This window comes from Herpailurus yagouaroundi, unplaced genomic scaffold (assembly GCF_014898765.1).
Source record: "Herpailurus yagouaroundi ecotype Mexico unplaced genomic scaffold, PumYag 182, whole genome shotgun sequence".
In the NCBI taxonomy this organism is placed as follows: Eukaryota; Metazoa; Chordata; class Mammalia; order Carnivora; family Felidae; genus Herpailurus; species Herpailurus yagouaroundi.
The window spans coordinates 5,048,165-5,068,388 of NW_024412413.1; the positions used below are offsets into that span (position 1 = coordinate 5,048,165).

Genomic DNA, 20,224 nt, shown 5'->3' on the forward strand with positions numbered 1-20,224 from the left:
TACCGAGAGCCCAAGGGTGCCAGCAGGTGTCAGAGGATACAGGGAGGAGTCCATTAACACCCTTACCGAGAGCCAACGGCCAGGGCTGTGCTGGGCCAAGGTTTTGTGGCTAGGGACGCAGACGGGCTCCCGCCCCTGGCAGAATGTTCTGTCTGGGGAGACAGAGAAGAAGCAGATAAACCTGGTGATAAGCATGATAATTTCAGGTGGCGGTCAGGGTTATAGAGAAAATATATGATGGGGGAGAAGGGCTTGGGTTTTGTTACAGAAGCCAATCCGGGAAGCATTCTCCCAAGAGGCGATTTGAAACTGTGACCGGAATCACGAGGGGGGACAAGGCAGAGAGCCTCCCCCCCCCCCCGCCCCCAGCTCTGCAGGGAACACAGAGTCGCAGGTAATTCGGACGACAAACAGCAGGTTCTTCCACACCCACGCGAGCCAAGTCCAAACCAGGCCTACGTGAGTTGCGGGTGGTCAGCTGCTAATTTCACAGCCAGCGGAAGCAGGAAGCAATCTTCAGAGGAAGGTAACAGATTCCAGCAGGCCTGCGACGCACCATCCACGATTGCAAGGAGCCACCTGTGCGGGGCCAGCGGGCCCGGGAGCGGGGAGAGGGGTCTCCTTCCGGAACCCCGGGGCTGTCCGACACCCCCTCCCCAAAACCTGCAGATCCGCAGATTGGCAACGCACAGCCGTTGGTGTGTCCCGAGCCATCGTGTTGGCCGCTGAGCGCTCGGCAGTGAGCGAGAGGGACAGGAGGGCCCTGCTGGCCCCTGGTGGGGGCAGCCCACCCCTCACGAGCGAACGGACCAGCAGCTTGGGAGCCCGGGTGACGTCGAGCACGCCCGGTGGGCGGGAACTGCTAACTGTTGTCGCTCAGGAGAAGGGGTTTAAAGGCACGAGGGAGGGGTTCAAAAGCCCTGGCACGTGGCCGTGAGGCACAGAGAGGGACCAGGGCCCCCCGGCGTCTGTGGGCCAAGCCTGGGTTCCCTGAGCCGCCAAAATGGGGAGGAGCTGGGGGAGGGGCAGCTGGAAGGGGGACACCGTGTCCACGGAGAAGGCTGCCTCGCGAGAGAGTGAGCTTCCCATTACAGGAAGCGTGCGAGCACTCGCCACCCACCAGGAAGGCCGCCGGGGGCAAGGTGGGCACAGCTTGGTTTTCTCATCTGTAAGACGGCGGGCAGGGCAGGCCCATCAGGTCGGGCACGGTTGTACTCGGGCGTTCTTGAGCCACTGTCTTCGGGGCTGCAGGCTGCTGGCCGTTGCGTCCACGGGGGCAGCTCAGGGGGCCCTGCTCCCCACTCAGCCGCCAGGCCCCAGGGTCCCCAGGCGTCCTCAGGATAAGCTTGGCCACCTGCGGGGAGGCAGGGTCAACACCTCACTCTCCCTGTCTTAGCTCCTCCTTAGGGGCCTTGCGAGCCCACACAGGGGCCAAGCCAGAGGAGGGAGCAGAGGGGGAGGCCCCACTTCGGGGAGAAGGCAGAAAGGGGCAAAGGGATGGGAGGTCGTCACCGTCACCAGGAGGGCTCCCTGGAGGAGGGGTAGCCTATCTCCCTTCTTGGACATCCAGCCAGCTGTCCCCCTCAGCGTCTCTCTGCCTCTGTCTCCCATCTTTCCCTGTCTCCGTCCCTGCCGGCCCCACTGTCCCTCTCCATCTGTGGATCTCTCCTGTCTGTCCCAGCCCCTCCCCACCCCCGGTGAGCGACAGGGCGACAAGACGGCCCTGGAATTAGACCAGCAGGTGACAGGCCGACGGCCACCGTCTGCTTCCTCTCTGCTCGGGACCCCCATCCTGGGGCAGGTGGACTTCACGGCCCTCTGACAAGGGAGACCCAGTCGTCGAGACCTTGAACTAGTGCCGGGTGGAGTGTCGTGGCCGTCGAACCACGGACAGCGGGGTGGGCGCACCTGGGGAGAAGGCGGTGGCCCATCAGATGCCCACACGCAGGCATGTACGGGGGGTCGGGGGGCTCTGGGCTCTGTCCCCGGAGGGTGACCATCCCCTGGGCTTCTCAGCTACTCCTTCCGGTGCACAGACTCCTGGATGCAGCTGTGAGCGAGGGCAGGGTCTCCAAGCCACAGGCAGCGAGTGACAGGGGACGTGGCCAACATGTGAGGCGAGCGAAACAGCTCAGGCGGGGAACGTGCCAGGCTGTGGACCCTGGAGACGCTCTGAAGGGGCTCCTCCTCCGTAAACGGGGAGGTGTCTTCTTTGGGGAGTCCCTTCACCCCCGACCTACCCCCCGTCCTTTCCTGTCACCTCTCGGGCTCTGCTCTCATACCTCCTGCTTCTTGGCGTCTGAGCTCCTCTATGTGGTCACGACCACCACGTGGTGGCCTCGCGCTCACCCACAGGAAGCAAGGGACCACGGCACATGGTGAGCCCGCTGGGCTCCGGAGGGGAGCGACTCCCCTCCAAACCGTCACAACCGACGTGTGTCTTCAGCAAAACTGAAGCCTTCCCATAGCTGCAGTTGGCGATCACTTAGCTCGGATCGTGGACATTCGTCCCGGACACCGAGTGCTATCCGGACCTTGTGGACGGCCACGACTCACCGAACCCTTCCTTTGGGGGGAATTTGCCCGTTTGCCCGACAAACAGGAGCAGAGGGCCCTTGGAGCCCCGCGTAAGCCACGTTTCTGCCTCCGGGGAGTTCCTACCCTGTTGGAAGAGACCATCGTGAGCCAAAGAGAGGACACAGCGCACAGAATCTTCCGGACGGGTGCCCTGAGGGGTCTGAGCCTGGAGAGAACCAGGAGACCTGCTTCAGAGGGCAGGGTGGCGGGGGTCGGGGGTGGCCATTCCGGAACGCAGCGCAGGTGGACGTGGTCGTCTCCACCTCATGGCGTTCCTACCCCACGGGTCCCGGAAGAGACCGCTGGCTGGGCCCGGTCAGCCGCCCTGGGGGCGGATGGTCCCGGTTAACCAGACCCTCCCTGCTTCCAAGCACCCTGGGGCTGTATGGCTGGAGGAGGCCGGGGGGGGGGGGCGGCCCCCCCCCCTCCCCCCGGGGGGGGGGGGAGGGGAGAAGCCCCCACGGCTGCATTTGCATTGCAGCATCCACAAGCCTGCTTCCTGCTCCCCGGGGCAGGGGTGGGGGCACAGAGGCAGGAATCCCAGTCCCCAGCCCTTACGGAGAAGGTGGCATTGGCGTGGGAGGCTGCAGAGAGCAGAGCGGCTCCTCAAAGGCGGGCTGTGGGGTGGCCAAGACGGGTGGTCCGTGCGTCAGGGACGGGGCTGCGTCGGTTCCGTGAGGGGCAGCGCAGCCTGGAGGCCCCACCCTGCCGAGGGCGAGAGGCTCCGGTGGTGAAAAGCACATCCAGCAAACACACACACAGAGCAGCAAACTTCTTTCCCTGCGAGCTGAGTCAATGTGGATGGGCAAACAGTGGCGGCCCAGTGTGCGCCTGGCACCGTCCCCTCCTCGCCGCGGCAGGGCCCGAGCCGGGGAGAAGGAGAGTGAGGCCCAGGCGGGTCAGGAGGTGTGCTGCCCCCCCCCCCCCCCCCCGCCACGGAGAACGGGGCTCCCCTCGGGACACCAGACGGCTGCAGAGAGGCCCCGCGGCTGAGTCCCATAGCCCATCAGTGGCCATCTGGTCTGCAAAGGAGATGACATTTATAGAACACCCAGCGTGCCGTGAGCCAGAGAATGAGAGGGAGCGTGGGAGGGGCGGGGACAGCGGTGGGGACAGCGGTGCGGACAGCGGTGGGGTAGCGGGACCGTAGTGGGGACAGAGGTGGGGACAGCAGTGGGGTAGTGGGACCATAGCAGGACAGTAGCAGGGACAGCGGTGGGGACAGCGTGAGCAGGGCTGAGGCTGGGAAAGGGGATGTGCCAGGGGATGGCCGTCTGATCAGGAGGCAGGACGGGGGAGTGAGAAGTGCCTGAGCCGTCACCCAACCCCCTGGAAGCTGCTGTCACCTTCGAGCAGGGTCCCTGGGTCGGCCCCTCACCCTTCCAGACCTCAGGCCCCACACCTATCAAATAAGTGTTCCCAGCGACCTTGCGGGGCAGTTAGGAGACTGATACTGGGTACCAGAGGATGGGCATTTGTTCCCTTACTTACTATTTACTGAACACCTACTATGTGCGTCCACCCTGGAAGAGCACCCTGGGGGTTCTGACGGTGAACCGGGCAGCCGGGGTCCCTGTCCTCCTCGACCTCAGTCCAGCTGGGGAGAATACGCAGTGGGCAGCTGTGGCTCCCCATCCTCCCGTCCCAGCCCTGCTCTGCACGGGGGTGCCCGCTGCACTCTCTCATTTTCCAGACGGGGAAACCGAGGCAGCCTGGAGCGGGGAAGCACCTTGCCCAAGCCGAACCCCATTCTGGCCGCTGAGTCAGGGGCCGTCCTCGCCAGAGGGTCCCGGAGACCCCCCCCCCCCCCCGTCCAGCCCCGCCCTTCTCAGACCAGAACACTGAGCTCCACATCCTTCGAGCACCTCCGTCTCTCTTCCAGAACATTCCCAGTAAGCGGCAAGTCAGCCCGGGAATGGGCTCGTTTGAGCCGCTGGAAATCTCAGCCGGGATCCTGGCGTCTGGGGAAGGGCCGGGCTCTAAAAATAAACCACTCGCCTCAGCCTGGGAGAGCAGCCGGCGGGAGCCTGGTAAGCAAAAGCTGTCGCCTGACGCTCCTGGCAGATGACGGCGGGCCCGGCCCGGCCACAGCGCCCCCCTTCTCGGGCAGCCGGCCCCTGGGATGGGCCGGTGGCAGGTGGCAGCCAGGAATATTTGACCCCCGGCTCCTCCCGGAGGCACTGCTACGCCCACGGGCACATAGACACGTATGCCCCGACCCGGGACGCGCCCCACGCAGCCTGGCCGGGGCTGCTCCCGAGGAAGGGGCTGGTGGCGGGCGCCCCGGACGCCCAGGGTTACCCTCTGCGGGCTGGACAGCAGCGAGGCTCGGCACAGGTAAGGGGACGCTTCGTTCCCCGGAGGACGTGAGGCTGGGGTGGGGGAGTTCTGGCTTGGGGGTGGGGGCTCCTGTGCCCCTGACGTCAGGGAGCCCCGACATGGGGGAGGGGGGTGACGCCACCTCTCCTCCCTCTGCACGCCCCTCCGCCCCCCAGCCTGGGGGAGAACGGCCTGCCCTTTCCAGCTCTGAATGCTCTCAGCCGTTGCCACAATGGCAGAGCCCTGTTGGCTCAATTAGAAGCCGCTGCAGGTTAACGGGGTTGCAGGCGCCTGATCGAAAAGTTCTGGTGGCGGGTTCGGGGGAGGCGGGCCTCCCATTCTGCTCCAGCAGTGGGTGGGGGACGTGCACAGGGGGCAGAGGGGACCCTGGCGTCCAGCCTCCTCGAGAGCCCGGTGTGGGGAAGATTCTCTAGAAAGACTGGGAGAAATCCCAGGGACCTACAGCTCCCAGGACGGGCCTCGAGATCCCTGGTTCTGGGTTGTACTTGGAGGTTTACAGGGAGGACGCCGTCTGGGCAAGGGCTGCTTTGGGCGAGGAGTCAGGCCGGAGGGAGCCAAGTCGGGAGGGGGTCCGTTCCTGGCGCTCTGCGCCTCTGTCCCCTGGGGCTCGGAGGGGCTGTCACAGCTGACTTTCTGCCCAAATGGATTTCTGTGCCTGATGCCTGGGCAGGATAGTCACCGACAGACCAGGTGATCGGTGCTAGCCGACCTCCCACGCCCGGGAGGGAAGGCAAGGCAGGGAGACGGGCTTGGCCAGGGGGCCTGCTGTCTGTCTTCACCCGTTCGTCGCAGGAGGGCAGGTGCTGGGGGAGATCGGGGGACAGGCCAGACCCGCCTTTCCTGGGCACGGGGCAGAGTGTCACTTGGGGATGGGGGCGAATCGGGATGAGTCTCCATGGCCTGAGAGTGAGCTGGCCTCTGCCACGGTCAAGTCACGTGGCCGCGGTGGTTCAGCCAGAGCCCCGGCGCCGTCCCGGCGTCGAGTCTGCGCCTCCCGGGAGCCGGTGTCCTTCGACCTTCTCCCACGTATCCCCCAGAACTCAGGGGCCCCTGCCCTCGGACCTGCCTGGGAAACCCAGCCCACGTACCCCAGCTCCCGCACGACCTCCAATCCCAGTGGCCTGCGACGCTGGGACGAGAAACCCAGTGCCGGCTTCCCCTGAGGCCAGCACTGCCCGCTCTGCACTAGGCCACGTGCCTCGAGGGCCAGCCCTTCCAGCTCGGGCCCCGGCACACGGCAGACTCACGCACGCACCCACACGCACGCGAGAGCGCGGCTGCTCGGGCCCTGACCCGACCAGGATGTGGTCACAAGCTCCACGGGAGCGGCCCCTCTCACCCCTTCCAGCGCCTGGCAATGCCCCCGCCTCACACGGTCCTGGCCAGCTCGGGGGGCTGACGGATTTGGGTCCGGGGCACTCGGGGTCACCTCCTTCCAGCGGGGCGAGCGGAGCGCAGGAAAGGGAGAGTCCCCTTAAGTCTTGTGAGACATTAAGGCGCCGGTCTCGGGAACGTAGTCTTTGTTCTCCGATCTGGTTCATCGGGTTCCTGTCTCAGGTTGCGCGTGAACACCCAGCCTTCGCCTCCAGTGCCTCTGAAGCGATTCTGTCCCCGGGAGCTGCCTCTGACCCAGCACAGCCTGTGCGGCCACCCAGGAAGCCTGCGGGGGGGGGGGGGGGGGTGCCCAAGGGGGGGTGGGGGCTGTCCCAAGACCCACTGACTCAGTCACGGGGAGCCTCGTAGCAAAGGCCTAAACACCCAGCCGCGTTCCTGCCTCTGCCGCCGCGACCCCGTTGGCCAGCGACCAAACGCTAGGCTGGGGCCGGCTGCGTGACACCTTCTCGCGCCTCTGACCGCTCGGGTCTACCGGGAAGAACGCACGGCTCTGGAAAGAGACCGCTCCGCAAGATGACACAGCTGTGCGTCCTCTGGCGGTGTCGTGATGCGCGTCTGCCGTCGAGGCCGTCCTGGAAACGCACGGTGCCCGCCGGCCACGGACAAGGTCCCCTCTGCCTTCGGCACCAGAGCCCTGCCCCCGACCTTGCCCCCCTGGCTGCCCTCGGTCACGTTCCCCACGCTGCAGGTGCTGCCCCGCTGGGGTCGGCGTTCTTCCATCTCATCCAGGTTAAGGTGGCCCCTTGGGCGGAAGGGGGGCGTCTCTCCCCCTGCTCCTGACGCGTTGGAGCCACGTCTCCGCTGCGTCGGTCAGCTTCTGCTGCAACCACGCTCTGTAACGAACGAGTCCCCCCTCTCGGGGGCTTACAGCAACCACACGTACTTTTCTTGCTCTTGGGTGTGGATTTTGGCTGACGGTGGTGGGGTCTGGCCGGGCCGAGCTGGGTTCAGCCGCCCTTGACTCCAGGCTGTAATGCGATCGGGCAGGAAAGGAGGGGGCCGAGCCGCGTCAGCCACGCCTCAGCTCGCGTCGCTCGGGGTATCACCCGTCCGCCCGACCCCAAGCAGATGGGGGAGGGTGTAGATCCCACCCTATACTCTCCCGGGGACACTGCAAGTTCAGGAGATGAGGGGGCCTCGTCTTCCACATGCACGTACCTGACTCTCCCTGGACCACACGGCCCTGATGTTGCAAATATCACTGGCACGAGGTCAAGCTGGGGGTCTAGAGGGGGAGTCAGTGCCCAGGTCACGGCGTTGCCCCCAGCCCGGGGGGTCCAGGGAGGGGAGTGAGCGGAGACCGGGGAGCACGGAGGCGTCCTTGAGGGGACGTCTTCACGGGGGCGGTGGTCCCATAAAAGGATTCCAGCAGGCAGGGGACCGGGTGGAGGGCATCCTGCAGGCAGGAAAGCAGGGGCCATAGCTGGTCCCGCTGCTCACCTGCTGAGCATACGGCCCGCCACCCCCTGGGGTCCTGCAGAGAATGCTGCCCGGGCCCCTCCAAGGCCCCTTCTCTGCTCCTGAGTTCCTCCCTGAGAACTCTGTCGAGCTCCTCTGACCTGCTCTGAATTAAGTAGTAACCAGGAGCCTCTGATCTCATGATGTGCATTATAATTGTCCTGTTCTTTCTTGATCATTCCTGGTGGCTGAGCCTGGGGACACCGGGCTCGGGAGAAAGTCTGCAGAATCACCCATCCAGCGACGGGCAGAGGAGGCTGGAGGGTTAAAGGTCACTTACAAATACTCTGGTTCTCATTAACCCACGCAATAAAGAGCAGCACAGCCCAAATGCCCTTAAGCCAGGAAGGTATTTAAATACCAGCCGTTCAGAACACCGAAGGGGAAAGGGACGGTTTTTTCAAGTTAAATACTCTCTAAATCTCCCCGGATTTCAAGAAACGCCCTGGGCAGAGAGGTCACTTACGGAAACAAATCCCATCTCAGAGACATGTGTTCAAGGGGGCTCTCCCGTGCCGGTACTTGCCCCTGCCAGGCGGGGTAGAGCAGGAGACAGAAAGGCCTGGATTAAGGAGCGTCCCTAGCATTGTAGCCGTGTGCACGCACCTTCCCCAGCTTTGAGCCTCTGTTTATCCGTCTGTGAAATGGGCCAATCCTCTAGGAGGGCTGGGAGAAGGCAGGTTGGGAGTGCATGGGGCCGGGGGGAGGAGGGACCAAGGAGGGACCCAAGGGCACAGGAGGGAGGAAGGGGGAGGCCGAGGGCGGAGAGAGGTCCAGCTGCTGTCCCTGACTGGGGCCCTGAGAGGCCCCAGCATGCGCCAGCCTCAAGGCTGAGCGTCAGAGACGCTGCCCTGCCTCACTGTCCTTCCCGGGGGGTGGGGGAGCTTCACCATCGTCTCCGGCCCAAACGGGAAAGAACTGAGCCCGTGTTCCTAACAACTGAGTGTTTGAACCCGTAAGAAATAACACGAAGGCCAGCGTGGGAACAAATGTTCATTAGCTACCAGCTTGTCCTGGGTGAGAACGAGTTTCCGTCTTATTTGTCCTTATCCTCCTTCACCAGGGGCCATCGTTGAGGGCCTACTGTGTGCACCAGGCGTGGACTGGGGCCTCTGGAGCCAGACAGCCTGGGTTCAAACACCAGTCCTGCTGCTTACCAGCCACGAGACCTCGGTGAGCCCCAGTTTCACACCGAGAAACTGGGAATGGGGGTCTCGCGGAGGCGCGGTGAGGGGGGCAGGCGTTAATTTGTGCCGAGCACTTAGCACAGAGCCAGGCACAAGTGGGTCCTCCAGAACACCACTGGCTGCTGTTGTAAAGACATTTCTCCTGGGGGACGTCCTCCAATCTTGGGTAACCTGGATGGGGGGGGGTGTGGATGGCCACCGGGAGGGGGGACCACGGCCTTGGGGCTTGGAGCATTCTTTCGGTGGCTTTTCAAACAAAAGTTTTTCTGGAGCTACTCTGATTGGAGGAGATGTGAGGGCCCCCCCCCCCAATTGGAGCCCCCACCCCTGGAGCTCTCCTGCTCACCCGGGGGTACAGTTAGACCACCCCCCACGGACAGCATCTTCCCCTAGAAACCCCCTGGGCCTGGGGGCAGTCAGAGCCCCCCTCCTAATCCCAAATCCTGGTCACACAGCTAAGGAGAGCCCAGCGGGCTCTGGGCCTGCCTTCCTCAACCTTCTTCCTTTCCATGGAACATTCCCGGCGGCCTGCCCTGGGCGGCTTCCACCTGGCAAGAGGCTGAGAGAAGAGGTGGGTTCGAGGAGGTGCCAGCCTGGTGGGGGCCACACCCGGGTCTCCCTCGGGCCGCTCCCTCTCAGCTCCCTCCCCACAGGGGTGGGTCCCCGCCGGTCTCCCCTCCCTGATCTGTCTAGACCCTTTTCTCTCTAGACCCTCAGTCTCCCTCCCCCCGTCCCCCCTTCCTCTCTCGGCCTTGAGTGGCCCTGAAATAAAACCGAAGTGTCCTCTAAGGCAATTTAAACGTATCAAATGTTTTCAGTTCTTAATTTAAAAAGCAGACGAGTGGGGTATTTTCTCTTTCTGTCTCAAAAAAGTGCAACCAAAGGACCAAATGAATTAACGGATTCTTTTCTCCCGCTGCCCTCTCTGTGGGGCGCTGGGGCCTCGTCGCCCTTCACGCTAATCCCACCCACCTAGCAGCAGGAAGGGCTTCACGCCAAGAACGGGCACGTCTGGGTCTCCCTCCGAGGCCTTGGCTGGGTCCAGGCAGCAACGGTCCACCTCGACCACGCTGGGCTCCCCCGGGACCCTGTGCCTGCCCCCTGCGCCCCCCTCCCCCACCGCCCGCACCCCCAGAGGCTAATGCAGATGCTGGCTGATGGTCAGCACGGCTCTCTACCCCTTCCCTCCGCAGCCCCGCACTGGGGCACTCCGTCACTCGACAGGCACGACCGTGGGCTCCAAGGGGCCAGGGGACATGTCCAGAGGCACCTGCCGTGTGTCACAAAGCTGGAGCTCGAGCCTCTGCACAGAGAAGTATTAGAAGCAGGGTGGGCACTGGGTGTGGTGACCCTACTGTTCAGGCCCTGCTGGGCGCTTTGTCCCAGGTCGGGGCCGATCTGGGGGAGCGAGGGCTCGGCCGAGTCACTGAGCTGGTAGCGGTGGCCACGCGTGTGCTCTGCAGGCCGGGGACGGAGCTTGCGCGCACGGGGACTTGCCCACGCACGTTCGCCCAGTCAGCCATGTGGCCTGGAGCGGGGTGGGCCTGAGCTGTGTGCCGCAGGGGCAGACAGGACTCTTGGGGGGCTTGGGGGATGGGAGGGGGCCTTGGGGCCTCGGACACAGGCAGAGCTGAGCGGGCCCTGTCCTGGGCCACCGTGGGCCTGGTCACCATGTCCTTAACTAACACAGCGGTGACACCGTACCTGGCACAGAGGCGGCCGGCCCTGCCTGTCTCCCGAGGGTGCCAGCTGGCCCCGAGTGCACACAGCTCCCCGGGCCCCTGAGTCCCCAGGCTCCCTCCCACCCTGAGGTCTTCGCACATGCTGAGCCGTCTTCCCTCCCGTCCCCGCCCACCCGTCACTTTGTGCCACTTCGGCGTCTTTGTCCTCCTTGGCGCTCCACCACCCCTCTGCTCCCAGCCTCAGCGCCCACGCCCTGCGCCCTGCGCTCGTCTGGCCTCATGCCTCCCCTCTTGCTGTTCCCAGGGCCCCTGTTCTTCCCGGTAAGTTAACTTCTCCTGATTCAAGCATCACCTCCTCCGTGAAGCCATCCTGACCTCCCCCCCCTCCCCCGACGCCCACTGGACCCGCGCAGACTTCCAGGAGGGAAGGCACGGGGACGGTGGCTCCATGGCGGACGTGTGGCCTTTCCCACCATGAGAGGGGACCCCTCGAGGGCAGGGACAGTGGCGGCCTGAGCCTGCCGCGGAGGAGCCCTTCCCAAACAGGGACCGTCGCCACCACGACGCAGCAAGGCCCCGGGGATGCGCGGGAGCTTCCGGCACTTTCTCCTGGCCACAGGGAACCTTGTCTTCCTCCAGGCCACTGCTCCGTCTCTCGCATCCCCAGGGAGCATCCGGAGAGGCCGCCAGGTCCTAGATGAGACGCAGAGCTGAGAAAACAAGCTGAGGGGGCGGGGCGGGGTGGGGGGAGGGAAAGAACCTGTTCACTGGGTCGGTTCCTGAGCTTTCCTTCGTTGGAGAGCGTCGGGATCGCGGGCAGAGTGGAGCAGAGGCCATGACACAGGCTGTGACACAGTGTGACACAGGCTGGCGCTGGTGACAAGATATGCTTGGTGCCGGGGTCCCATAGCTCAGGGGGCTCCCCAGGAGGTACTGGCCCAGGGGTTGGGAGGATGTGCTGGGAACGCGGACCATGAGGCTGTGTGGCCTCGTGTGAGTTGCTTAACCTCTCTGTGCCCCAGGGGGTGCCTCTCCGCAGCACAGTAAAGGGACGGCATTTGAGTTAACAGCTGCGCAGAGCCTCTCCCTTCACAAGTGCCCGCTAAACGTGCGTTATCGGCCATCGTCCCGGAAAGCAGCCCCTCGGCATTTCCTCCTCGGTGCCTCTGCTGCCAAGTTTAGGACCCCAGGCCCCTCCAGTCCGTCCCCTGCACTTCGATAGGCGTCTTCTTTCTGGAAGACGCCCGTCATCACATCCCTCCCCAGCTGATCAGCTCGGCGTAAAGCCCAACCCCTTTCTGGCCCCCTCCTGCCCCTGCAGCCCCCACTCCGCTACCGTCTGCTCCCCCCCCTCCCTGCGAGACAAAACCTGGGCACCGGGCCTTTGCACGTGCTGTGCTCCCCAGACCAGCATCCCCGCCCCCCCCGGGAGACCCCGTCCCCCGCCCACTTCACACTGGCCGTCTCCTCAGTCAACAGTAGACCCATCTGTAGCCTAGGGAACAAGTTCATAGGGGACGCTGGCACCAGACCCTAGAACTGGCGACACCAGGAGAGGGACCGGGAGCCCAGCCGGCCTGGCTTCCAAGCCCCGAAACTCACTTGGTGGTGTAGACAAGCGCTGGGGCTGACGTGGTCCGGGCCGAGGTCCCGTGGGGTCCTTGGTGGCATGGCATCTGTGCGAGAAATCGGTGTGGGCTGGCCGCCATGGGGACCCTGCCTACTGCCACCGAACCGCCAGCTAGGATTCCTCTGAGGACCTGTTGCGGCAGGATCTGTCACCGGGGCTCCCGTAGCGGTCAGGTCTGCGGGTCTATCGTGGCGCCCACCGCCTCCGCGAGCTTCAGTCGCGTAAAGACTCCAGTCTGGCCCCCAACTTCCGTGCGCCATCAGACCCCCCTCTGCTTCTGCCCGGGCTGTTCCCCTGACTTGGAAACCCCGCCCCCCACCTTGGCTTCTGTGAACACGGGGCCCCTTCCCGGAGTCGCGACACGGCCGTAGGAACTGACTCTCCCCGTGGGCCCCCAGCACTGTGTCCGGTTTCCAGGTCACCGCTTCTGCTCTCGGTCGCCGCGCTCTCGCCCCCACAGCCACGGGGCCCGGCCGGAGGAGGCAGATGTCCGTGGAGAACGGGGCACCTCAAGAAAGGACAGCAGTCTCACAGCATAGGTTGGAAGGCAAGGAACACCCTCGCCGAGGAAGTGACATTTAAGCCAAGACCTGCGGGAGCGAGGGCAGGTCAGGGAACAGCATCCCGGGAGAAGGAACGGCGTGGACGAGGCCCCTGGCGGTCAGGCTCGCGGCAGCTCGCCTGCCATTTCCGGGATTCTCTGACGTGCTGGGCTCAAGAGCCCTGCGACGCAGCGCTCCTGTCACCTCCTTTCCATAGTCGAGGAGACTGAGGCTCAGGGAGACAGAGTGATTTGCAAAGGTCACGCAGCAAAGGGACAGAGGGCACCGACGTAGGCCTGGGACCACATCCTGTGCTATTTCCACCCCGAGGCACAGCCTGCATGCGTTTATGCACGGGAGCTGGCAAAGCGTCGGGATCGGGATCCCTGCGCTCGGAGAGGGAGAAGCCCCGTGCCTTCCAGGAGGCTGCAGGTGCCTGGCGGCCTCGCGCGGCCGGGGCGCCCGTGGGCCGGCCTAGGAGGCGAGCGTTTACCGTCCTTTATTCCCCGCTAGGCCGCAGCGCCTATTGTTGCCTCGGTGGGCACTTCAGGACTCTTTCCTCAAAGAGCGGCAGGCGGCCCCAGAGGAGCCGGCCGGCTCATTCGGCCGCGCCCCGGGATGCCGTTTCTGCAGTCAGAAGGCTTCCGAGTTCCGAGTTCCCACGATTTTTCAATGCATTTATAATGTAATTGGATTTCAGACTCCCAGGGAGCCCCGGGATGGGGCCAGTCCAGGGCCGGGGAGCCTCCTTGTAGGAGCGGGGCTTTGGTGCGGCCCGCTGGGCAGGTGGCCGGGATCCCGGGCATTCTCAGGGGATGGTCCTGTTCCCCCCTGGGCGCCGGGGCCTCGGAGAGCCGGCAGCTGGGCCTGCCGGGCTTCGAATGTCAGCTCTGCCATTTACCAGCCCTTCGACTCTGCGCGAGCCAATTTACCCCCCACCCCAGAGCCTCTGTTTTCCCATCTGTAAAATGGGCTGTCGCCAGGAGTAAATGAGCTGACCGTGCGTGCGCAGTTGTGGCAGGCAGCGAGGTCCATCAGCGCTGGCTGTGCTCGCGATGTGATTCTGAAGCACCCAAGCAACGCGCCCAGGAGCAAGCTCCGGCCGCGGCCCGTGGGCACCCTCACCCCCCACCCCTCACCTGCCGGCCCACTTCCTCCGCGGCCTCACTCCTGCTTCCTTGGGCATCCTTTGTCCCTTCTGGCCTCTGAGTTTTGCACGTGCTGTTCCTTCTGTTCCTTTCCATATCCCTTCCGCAGGTTCGGCCGCAGGGCCGCCTCCCGGAGGGCGCGCAGCTCTCTGCGCCACCGCCTCCCCTCCAATGACGTTAAGGTGGGCTTCTCACTCTGAAAGGAGGGTCCCTCTGCTGCTTTCTGGTCCCCCCCCCACCCCTCCTGTCAATTAAAAAAGTTACATGCGCGCCTGGTCGTGGGTCACGCGTTTGCCAATCTTATGGAAATGTGTCCCCTGAGGCGCACAAGCTGCCTGCCCAGCCCCCCGCCCAGACCCTCTCCCACGAGCCAGCGGCTGCTCTCCGCTTTTGCTTCTAGTTCCGCGGTTCTCTTTAGGACACGCTTCCACGTCTTTCTTATCGACCTCGCACAACACGCGCCGCTCCTGCTCTGAACGGGAGGCTCGGCTCAGCCACGCTCCGCTCCCCGTGCGCTCCCGCCTCCCGCTGCTGTGCTCCCCGCACCTGCCCCGCGGACTCCGCGACTGGCCACGCTAGGCCTCCGTGGCCTCCGTGGCCGGGGCCCTTGCCTCCGGGCTCAGCCCTCCGCTGCCCGAATCTGGGCCTCAAGGCAGCAGCCCCAAGGCGCTTTGCGGATCAGGGCTGTCCCCTGCTTAAAACCACACAGCAGCTCCCAGGGTGGAGTCCAGACTCTGCTGTGGCCTCCAGAGCCCACGTGGGCTGGCCCTGGGGTCTCCCCACCTTCCGGGACCCCACCCCCCGACCAGCCCTGCCACCTCTCTTATTTATTTTTTTTTAAATTTTTAATGTTTCTTTATTTTTGAGACACACACACACACACACACACACACACACACACAGAGTGCAAGGGGGGGAGGGGCAGAGAGAGGGAGGGGGACGCAGAATCCGAAGCAGCTCCAGGCTCCGAGCTGTCAGCACAGAGCCTGACATGGGGCTTGAACTCACGAACCGTGAGATCATGACCTGAACCGAAGTCAGTGCTCAACCCACGGAGCCACCCGGGTGTCCTCCTACCGCCTCCGTTAATTCCGTAGGCCTGGTCCTACTCTGGCTGGAAGTCTGCTCCCCACTGGCCCTTCCTGACATTCATTCCTCGCGAGCTTTAGTCCCTGCTGGCCCATCGGAGGACCTCCTGTCCCAGAGCTCAGCCCCCAGTGGCCCCGGCCGTTCTTGGCCACTCTTGGCGTCTCCCTCCTATGTTGTTGGGTTTCGCGTCTGACTCTCGCATGAGAGAAGGAACTGGTTCGCTCTCGACTGTGCCCACGACCCACCCACGTGTTTGCAGCTCTCCGGAGGCACCGGGCAGAGCGTCCCCTGTGCGCAGGAGGAGAGACGTGGCTCCTGGCTTCTCTGTTCACTGGCGCCTTCCCTCTTCGCCTGCTGCGTGGGGCTGCTCCCCCCCGTCGAGGTTGAGGGTGGCTACGATCCAGGCAGAACCCTCAACCACTGTGCCTCCTCAGGTGCCTTCACGTCTACGAGTTGGAAATTAGTCAGTAGGGCTTACGACGTAAGCGTTACATAAATCTTAGGCCCCTAGGAGCCACGAAGCATGATTGAATCCTCAGATGGGATGTATGATCCCAGCTCTTGAAAACACACCCCTGGGTGGAGAACCTACCTGGCGCGCAGCTCTGCATTGCCCGGCGGCCCCACCACCCGGTCCCCACTGCCTTCTCCTGGGCCTGGGGTTTGCAAGCAGCATGTGTATATGCGGCCCGGACTCATGGGGCTGGGGGTGGGGGGCAAGCCGGCTGCCTCGCCCTCCGTCTGGAGAAGTCTCTTTTGCTTTCAAACCTTGTTCTATCGTCTCTTCCTGCTTCCCTGGCTGACGGGGAGAAGCCCTACTCAGGTTTGATCCCCTTTCCTCACACGTTTTTCCCCACGTGAGCCTGCAGAGTTTTCCGGTATCGTTGCCCTGCTGAACTGCACCAGGTGTGGGTTTTTTCCATCGTCAGCCCTGTGCACACTCGTCGGGCACATTCGATCTGTCCGCGTGTATCCGGCTGCGGCTCGGGGAGAAACGTTGCTCCTGTCGTTATTTCTTAAGCTGGGATTTCTCTTCCCCGTCGTCCCTGGCTCACTGTCTTGGGAGCTGCTCTTGGACACTACTGAATCCCAAGATCAGATGTCCAGGTGCCTGGTCCTTGGCTCACTTCTGCCTCTCGGCCGTTCCGTCCTGTGTTGTGGGGGGTCCTTCCTCGTCTTCCAGGACACCACCTTGATCTCCAGGTGAGACTGTGTGATTGGTCAGCCTCGCTGCGGGACCGTTTTCATGCGCGTCAGCAATATTCAGCATCCTAACAGTTCTCCCGCATGAGAAGGATCCAGGCAGGACCCGCCCCGGCACGCTGGCTCTGAGTTGGGGGAGGTCAGAAGTCACGGTCGCCAGCAACTCTGGCTAACAAGAGGGGAGCACCCAGACGAGCCCCCCCCCCATCCCAGATGGGCCCTTTGACTCCTGCCCCCTGACCGGTGACACCCTTTGAACTCATCACGCCCAGCTGCCTCCCCCCGGGTCCCGCCAGGGAGACCCACGCTCCCCCTCACCCCCGGCTGAGGTTGACTCCAATCGCTCCAGCCCGATGCCGTCCAGCCCGCAGGGGGCCAACCAGCGGCCGCTTCCTCCCTCGCAGGCACAGCCTGGCCGTGGTCATCCTTGCTAGACGCACACTTTCTGCTTTTAGACACCTCGGTGTGGGGGTGGGCAGGGTCCCGAGCCCCGTGTGCCATCTTGGGCAGGAAGATGCCCAAACAGGTTGCCTTGGCCATTTTCCCCAGCAAATCAAATTACGATATTTTGGGGGTTTTTTTTCCCTAGAGTAAATATTAAGGTGTTGCTTTTTCCCCCCAGCTGAACCAGTGAGATCCAGTCACCTGTCAGGCATGTGTGATTCACCCACTCAGGGGCAGCTCCAGGAGAGCTGGGGGGGGGGGGGGGGGGGGGGGGCGACTCGGTGTATTTGCTTTTGTCCAGGGCAGTGGCCAGGAATTAACCCGTCAGCTGTGTGATCGTGCCTTTTCTCTGCCTGGTAACCCTCCGCTGGCTGTGAGGCTTTGGCTCCCTGGCTGGTTTGCTCTCTGGGCTCCAGAGCAGGAGATGGGGGGGCCTCCCGCTGCCCCTCCATCAGCACGGTGACATGTGGTTGTGCCGCGAACCCCGGGTCCCGAGGCCCAGCTGCACAGCACTGGGTGTGTCTGTGGCACAGAACGGTGACGTCCTCGGGCCAGCCTCTTCTGCTTCTGGGCACCTGCGGGGCCTGGGCCTCAGAGAAAGTCTTAGGGCGGAGAAGAGAAATATATGTTCTCATGGTTTAGAAAGTCTGCAGGGGGGAGGGGGGCGGGCGGGTGGCCCCTGGGTGGCTTGGTCAGTTGAGCATATCTGACTCGAGCTCGGGTCATGGTCTCGCGGTTCGCGAGTTCGAGCCCCGCGTTGGGCTCTCTGCTCAGCCGGGAGCCTGCTTCAGATCCTCTGTTCCCCCCACCCCTGCCTCTCCCCTGCTTATGCTCTCTCTCTCTCAAAAAATAAATAGCAATAAAAACAGTCCACAGGGGGGCAACCGGGTCCTCATGGAAAGTTACTTACCCAGAGGCATGGGGGCAGGGCAGGAAAGGCTGCCCAGGGCCCTGGGCAAGTGCCTTGAGTTCCTTCACATCCCCTCCCCAGGTTAGCTGGGATGGCCCAGCCTTGCCGATGGGGAAACTGAGGCCTAGAGGTGGCAGGCAGGTGGCAGAACTGCTCTGGGGCCAGGCCTACGGGTCAGTCAGCCTTTGACTCTGTCAATGGACTGTTTCCATGTGCCTGAGACCCCCCCCAGACCAGAAAGGGGTCCCCGCCCGGAGCCAAATGGGGAGGGTACCCACAGCCGGCGGGTGGGGGGCGGGTGGGGGGTTTGGTAAACAGCTGGAGCCACCGGAGTCCTTCCTGTAGGTGGAGGAGGGGAAGGGCCAGGTGCGGGCTGGGGCTTGGTCCCCAGGACCCAGAGCGACATGCTCGCATTTGCATTTAAAACTGATCCAGAGGGCGGAGGGCACAGGAACTGAAGGCTGCTCCAAGACTGTCATCTGCAGGGGTGGGGCGGGCGGGGCAGGTGTCCACCAGTGCCCCAGACTCCAGCATGGCCGGGCTGGGACACGTGCCTCCCACTTCCTCTGCCTTTTTCTTCCTTCCAGCACCCAGCCCTACCCACCCTGCTTCCCAGGGGAACAGTCAGGATGGGGGGGGGGGTGGGGATGGGAAGGATCACCAAACTCCGGTTTCAAACTGACTTCCCACACGCTGTGTGACCTTCAGGAAGTCACCTGACCTCTCTGAGCCGGGGCTCTTGCTCGGCGGAAGGCGCAAACCGTGTTCCTGCCACCAGGAGCTGCGGCGAGGGCCCCACGAGTGATAAATGCCAAGCGATCGTGTGAAGGGAGGGAGGGAGGCAGGCAGGCCGGGGGGCTGGGGGAGGGGGAGGCTCATCAGAAAGGCATTGGTATTCATTCATTCCTCCATCCATATGGATGTCCCGCCCCAGGGAGAGTGGCACCCGGCCACCCCCTTCTGGCCTCTCCCACGGGCCTCGGGCTGTGACTTCAGGCCATCAGCACGTGTGGCTGTGATCAGTTGATGTGATTAACGTACATGCACTCGACCCCGCACCGCGAGGGGAATGTGGCTGGAGAGTAATTATAATCAAGTTTGAGGAAAGCTGACGGTATTAATGAAAATCATTACACTCCTGGCAGCTAATCCTGGCAGCTAATCCGGGCAAAGGGAGGGATTGACTATGTTTGAATTCCATTTTTTTTTTTTTTTTTTTTTGCTGTTCTGCTTCCGATCGAGAATTCTTGCAGATGACTTGGGGAGGGAGGGCTGCCTCTGGGCCAGACCCGTTTCTCCCGCCCCAGCCCTTCCAGGGGATGTTGCAGACAGGCGAGGAAGCCGCGGGCTGGCCTGCCTCTCCCCGCAGCTCCTGGAACATTCCTGGGGGCTTTCCTCCTCGTATCTGCCCTTCTTGGAAAGGCTGGCCGGGCCCTCTGATAAACAGCATCCTGCTGGAGGCGGGGGTCCTGGCCTCCTCCCAGGTGCCGGACACAGCTTCCCGAGACCCCGACCTGCCCAGCTCCCTCCCTGCGGCTGAAACTGTTCTGTGGCTCCCCATCTTCCACAGACTGGACTCCAGACCCCTGGGAGGGCCTGTGTGATCCGCTCCCACCCCACTCCAGAGGATCCGCTCTGCAGGCCCTCCCTGGACGCAGTCCTTCGTCCTGCCCAGAGGTCCCCTCCGTGCCTTTGTCCGCCATGGTCCCCGGATCAGCTCTTGGAGATCGACTCACCTCCTGCCTCGGTTTCCATGGGAAGCACTCCCCAGTCCCCCTGCCATCCCCAGGGCCGTCAGGCTCCTCCTCTGTGCTCCTTTGGCCGATCTCTTACACTCATGTGTATTTGTATGTCTGGACCCCCCATCCCGGCCACCGGTCCCCAAGAAAGTGCCTGGTTCACCAACCCCTGTGGCCGACACGTGGCCTGGGCTCAAGGCCGCAGGCATCTCAGCTTTGCCCGTCCCTCCCTCTCCCGCCCTCCCATCCGGGACCACCCCAAGGGCATCTCGGGCACAGCCCGCTGGCCAATGTCACGTGCCTCGCCATCTACCCAGGCGGGATGTTCTTAGGAGGACGGACAGCTCTACCTTCTAGAAAGTTCCTCCTCAGATGGCCTCCCTCCCGTGGAGCTTCCCCATCTCCGTCCTCCAGCACAGGTGGGGCTGTGACTTTGCGTGGCGGCCGTTCGACGGGCACCCAGCGTGCAGGGAAAGGACAGCTGTGAGGTTCCACACAGGCGGAGGTTGGCGCCAAGCTCCTTCCCAGCCTGGCTTCCCCGGCTCCCCGGCAGAAACGCTCCCCCCCACCCCCGGGGGAAACGGGCCTGCGTCCCACCTCTGCCACTCCCTGGCTGCGTGAGCTCCAGAAGGTTTCTGAAGCTCTCTAAGCGGGGGAGGGCGGGAGCACCGTCGAGGGGGGGCTGTTGGCCTCCCCCCGCGGGTAGTATGGGGACCCAGCTCTGTATACAGCAGGCACCTTTCTAGGCAGGGAGATTCTGCCATATGTTTTAGCCATTCACTCGCTGTGTAACCAGCGGCCACACATTTGGTGGTTGAAAGAGTGACACCTTGGGGCTCCCGGGGGGGGGGGGCTCCGTCGGTTGAGCCTCCGACGTCGG

At 63.7% G+C, this 20,224-nt stretch overlaps 1 protein-coding gene across 1 annotated transcript in view; it reads left to right on the plus strand.

Moving 5' to 3' along the window:
* The first annotated feature begins 4,637 nt into the window (after positions 1-4,637).
* SHISAL1 (shisa like 1) overlaps positions 4,638-20,224 on the plus strand; it is a 140,246-nt gene continuing 124,659 nt past the window's right edge. The window contains exon 1 of the mRNA XM_040490592.1: positions 4,638-4,914. The gene's annotated coding sequence lies outside the window, so the exon portion shown is untranslated. The remainder of the gene's footprint in view (positions 4,915-20,224) is intronic.